Below are 5,569 nucleotides of genomic sequence, written 5' to 3' on the forward strand. Positions count from 1 at the left end.
TTCCATCATTTAATTCTCAATGAGTAAGCAGCTTAGGGAAATAAAAGTGGAGGTAAGATGTTGGGACAAAAGGCAAGGAGGCTTCTCCCAGAGCATTGTTGGTCCTCAGCCTTCCTAATGCTTCAAACCTCTTTATAAGCTTCTCATGTTGTGATGACCCCACCCAACCATAAGATTATTATTTTGTTTTGTTTTGTTTTTTGAGACAGGGTTTCTCTGTGTAGCCTTGGCTGTCCTGGATTCACTTTGTAGACCAGGCTATCTTCAAACTCACAGCGATCCACCTGCCTCTGCCTCCTGAGGGCTGGGATCAAAGGCGTCCAGCTAAGATTATTTTCATAGATGTAATTTTGCTACTGTTAAGAATTGTAATGTAAATAGAAGTGATGCAGGCTATTGAAAAGGGGTCATCCAATCCTGAAAGGGGTCCCGACCCACAGGTTGAGAACCACTGACCTAAAGAACCAAGCGTGTGAAATGGCCAGGGTGCAGGGAATAAAGCAGAGCTGGATGGAAGGAGAGAACAGCGGGAAAGGAGTCTAAAAGGGAGGTAGCGAACGTTTGCATAAGATACCCACCTGCCCCGCCCCCACCCGACTCCTGGGCATTTGAGTACTTGGTCCATCATAGGTTGGGGAATGTTTGAAGCGGCTTAGGATGTGTGTCCTCCCTGGAGAAAGTACTCAATAGGGGTAGGCTTTGAAATATCAAAACCTTCCACCACCCCAGTTAGCGCTCTCTACTTGCTGCCCGCCATTTAAGATGTGAGCTCTGGGCTGTTCCTCCTGGGCACGCTTGCCCGCTGCTGTGCTTCTCTGCCATGATGCTTGACATGCTCTCATCCTTCTGGAACTGTGAGCCCAAAAGAAATCCTTCCTCTTCCAAGCTGCATTGGTTATGTTTTTTTTTTTTTTTTTTTTTTTTTTTTTTTTTTTTTTATCAGAGCAACAGAAAACAAACTAAGACCAAAGTTTCTACCTGGAGTGGGTGGGGTATTACTGTGACACACTGACCAGGTGGGGTTTTTTGTTTTTGTTTGCTTTGGTTTTTTGTTTGTTTGTTTGTTTTAGTTTTGTTTTGTTTTTAAAGAAAAGTAGACAACTTTGGGGCTTTGGACTAGAAACCAGTTGAATTCTGTAAGCAGGAAGGTGTTCTACTAGGTGCTTGGAAGATGGTATCGAGAGCTTCACGGACTTCTGGAGGACAAACTCAAGAGCCTTCAGAGGGAAGCAAGGACTTTAACAGCAACTGGGCTAGGGACTGTTCTTGTGAAACTTTGGCAAATGCTGTGGCTGCCTTCTGTCTTTGTTCTGAGAACTTGCCTGAGGTTTAATTTAAAATTAATGATCTGATTTTTTTGGTGGAGGAAATTTTAAGGCAGCCTGATAATGACTGTTGCATGGTTATGTCAGCCTACAGTTAAATAAAATAACAAATAAAAGGAAGCAGGACAAGAAGAAATACAAAACATACAGTTGGAAGAGAAAAAAGAGCATTGGGAACTTTAATGTTGCAGTCAAGGCTTGTGAAGAAGATAAGGAGATAAAGGAAGGGTCTGACCTGCATTGTCGCTCTTTTTCTCCCACCTTATAGCTCCCAGAATTATGACTCATGAGACTCAAAGTATTATTTATAAAACCAACCATATAGCTAGGCTCTTCTCTGACTGGCTCATAACTTGCTCATAACTTAAAATAAGCAATTATACTAGTTTACATTCTGCCAGGTGGCTGGTTACCTGAGCTCAGGCACCATGTGTCCATCCTCCTCGCATCTTGCTGGGTGAATCTCTATCCCAGAATCCTTCCTGCCTGCCAGATGCCCTACCTTCTATTTCCTGCCTCAGCTATAAGCATTTCCTGCCTCAGATATAGGCCATAGGTATTCTTAATTGACAGGCGTTGCATCGATACAACACACAAGAGATTCCTTCTACAGGGCAGGAAGATCCCGCTCGGCTCAGCTTCCAAAGAATTATCTGCTCCTAGAAAGTGACAACAAACAAACAAACAAACAAAAGCTACTGCAAATGTGATTTACAGGGAACAGGGTCCATCCCAAACTGGCAGTAGAACTGGGCAGTGTTGTCCATGTAATGCTTTAGTCATGAAAAGTGCAGAAGTGAAGGGATTATAGTCTCTCCATGGTTTCAGGGAGCCCCTGAGGCCAGACATAAGGCTCAAGAGTTGCAGTTGAGGTCCCAAGATGTTACAGATGTCAGGGTTGTGGCATACCTGCCAAGGTGTTAGGGCAGCAAAGCCGGAAGGGCGGAGGCAGCAAAGCCGGAAGGGCGGAGGCAGCAAAGCCGGAAGGGCGGAGGCGTCTACGCCCTTCAACATCAGACAAAGAGGTACGGAATCTTAGAGACTGCCCCTGCTGAGTTTCAGACTTGCTTTGGTCCAGCAACCCCTCTCTCTATACCGACGTACCTCCCTTTTGAAACAGTATGTATATTCTGTGCCACTGTATGTCATAACTATGTAATTTGCTTTCGGATTCTCTCCCCCGCCCCTCAAGACAGTGTTTCTCTTGTAATCCTGGCTGTCTTGGACTCACTTTGTAGACCAGGCTGGCCCAGAACTCAAAAGATCTGCCTGCCTCTGCCTGTGTGTATCCCATCCCTGCCGCCCCAGCCTGTGCTGGGATTAAAGGTGTGTACCACCACACCCAATTGTGTTCAGATTTTATAGAAAGTTTTAACTAAGAGATTGCCTGCCTTGAGTCTCAGAAGAGACTCTGGACTTAAAACCAGGGTTGAGACAAAAAAAAACTATGTGGACCAAATGCATTTTGCGTTATTACACAGCCACAGTCTAAGGATGCCAGTTGAGTGGAATGCAGTGGCTTGAATGAGATCCCTGGGCATTTGGATACTTGGTGGTGCTGTTTCGGAAGGCTCAGGAGACGCCTTGCTGGAGGAAGTGGGTCACTGGAGAGCGGGCTTGAGGTATCAAAGCCTCGCAGCCCCAGTTAGCTCCCTGCTTGTTGTTGGCTGTTCAGTCTGTGAGCTCTTCAGCTGTTCCTGCTGCCGTACCTACCTGCTGCCACGCTTTCCTACAGTGATAGTGATGAAACCACAAGCCCCGAAAATAACCCTTCCTTCTTAAAGTGAGCTTGATCTTGGTGTCTTATCATAGCAGTAGAAAAGTAACACAGCATCCCATCTTAGAGATAGAAAGGGTGAGGTTCAGTCTAAATCGGGTCACGCTAGAAACTGACACATTTAGATTTGCATTTTATTTAGAAAGAACATCCTTACTCCCTTGGTTCCACTCTCTTCCCACACCTTTAAACCATGCTACAAATAGAAGAGACACTGTTGCAACAGGGTGGACCAGGGTAGTGGCCAAAGAGGAGATAATGATGGGAGAGGGTTTGGTGACTTGCTAGGGAGGGGCAAGAGTCCAGGATGACTTCAGGCAGCTCTGACTTGCCAACCTGGAAGGGCTTGCAAGTCTCTCACTGAGCTACTCATTACTGGATGGATGCATTTTAATATGGCTGACCTTCCTCCCAGGAGCCACCCTACACAGAGTGCTCACTAACTAGTTAACACCCCCACCCCACCCCAGCCACCGCCGTATCAAAGCTACTCCCTTCTTACCTTGGATCACTCACTCTTCCCCCCCCCCACCCCCGACAGATCTACTTTACCCTCCTTTGGTCTGATGCCCGTGTGAACTGTAGAAAAAAGCCAAGGTTATGGGTTTTCAAGTTTTCCTCATGCCGTGTCACCTTGGGCAAAACCTGTTCGGTTTTTATTTTTGAGCACCTACTATGAGCCAGGCAAACAAGTCCATAGTCATCACATTGTTTTTCAGCTCCTTGAAATCCAAGCCATTCAAGCAGAGTGATAATGACTGGTGACCAATCAGCAGCAATTAACAATGACGCGGAAAAACAACTGTCTTTTTCTTTGAATATTTTATTAAAAATTATTTACAGTTTAAAGATTAATAGAGGACATTATGATGGAATATGAACCAGTGGGTTCTGGGTCTCTTCAGGACAGGCAGTTTCAGTGTTGGAGGTTACAGGGTTCCAATTTTATTGTACTATGTAGTTACATTAAGGAGCGGGGAATCTATGTATCACTGTGTTTTAAGTAGGACCATGCCTGGATGAAGCATCAAAGTGAGACTGGTGAACTTACAGGGCCTTTAAAACATCTTGAAGTAATAACAAGCCATAGACTGAAGCCGGGTTGTTTTAAAACATTACACAGAACTAAAACAATTGAACCAATTTGTCCTTTGTTCTTTTTATTGTCTTCCTTATTACATTAATACTGTTTAAAAAGAAACGAAAAAAAGCATCAGACTCTAGCACCAAGCTCAGCGAAGTCGTCCCTGCATGGACCTGGTTTGGACAGAAAAAGTGCCTCCAGGCTGCTTGCCCTCCAATAATGTGAAGGAAAGATCGCGGGGCTGAGCCTGGGGCCAACTTGAGCTCTCGCCCCAGGTGGGAGAATCAGCCTAAGTTTGCTAAGTTTTCTAGCAGCAAGGCTGAACTACAGCCGCCTTTTCGCTCCAAGGCAGGCGGGGCCTTCGGGAGTTGCACGCCTCCGGGGGTGGGGGTGGGGGTCTCCACCTTTCCAAGAAAAGTCCCTCCAGGCTGGAGGCGCCTCCGGGCCGCCCCTGCAGGGTGGGTGAAACGACAAAGGCAACCCGGGAGTCCCGGAATACTGAGCGCCAACGCGCAGCAGTCAGCAGCGCGACCCTGTGCACTGGGCAGCAATCGCGCCCGGAGCCACCGCGCTTCCCGGCGCCGGGACGCGCGTCCTCGGCCGCTGCACCCGCGACACCACTCCGCCCGGGAGGGGCCGCCCTTCCTGCAGGAGCCAGTGATGGACGGCCCCGCTCCCCCTCCTCCCCTTGTCCGCGAACCCGGACAATGTGTTTTGGAAGCGGCGCTACGAGCCCAGAGCTGAGTGACGCCCCGAGCAGCCAGCACCTCCTTTCTGTCCCCCCCCCCCCCCCCCCGCCCCACCTCCACCAAGGGCTCTGGCAGCAGCGAGGGCGGCCTGGAAGGCTAGGGCGGGGCCGCGGGCGCAGGGCGCGGGGCGGAGCGCTAGGTCGGGTGGAGGCCTAGGGTGGAGATCCGGGCGGGGGCTGCTCACGCCCAGCCCCGAGGCCGCGCCGCGCCTCGCGGGACAGGTCGAGCCGGCGGGGCGGCGCCCGGCTCCGGGGAATAATGAGTGTCTGTCAGGCCGGCCCCGGGTGACTGGGCGGGGCGCGGGCGGGGGCGGCGCGGGAGGCGGGGGCGGGGAAGGGCAGGGCGGGGTGCGTGTTTGCCAGTGACTCGCCGACCCCTCCGGCGGCTGCCTCCACCCAAGTGGGTGGGGACCCCTCCCAGCCCGGGCGGCTGCGGCGGCTCCCGCTGCCCCTCCCTGACCCTCCCACCCCAGCTCTCAGCCTCTACTTACCCCGCCAGCCCCGGGGAGGCTCGCAGAGCGAGCGGCGCCGGCGTCATGTGACTGCCCAGAGTTGGTGCCAAGGAGCCAGAGGGGAGCCGGGAGCCGAGCCGCGCGGAGCCGCGGCCCGAGCGCAGTGCGAGCGCCTGCCGAGCC

The sequence above is a fragment of the Acomys russatus genome, chromosome 22 (genome assembly GCF_903995435.1).
Source record: "Acomys russatus chromosome 22, mAcoRus1.1, whole genome shotgun sequence".
Classification (NCBI taxonomy): Eukaryota; Metazoa; Chordata; class Mammalia; order Rodentia; family Muridae; genus Acomys; species Acomys russatus.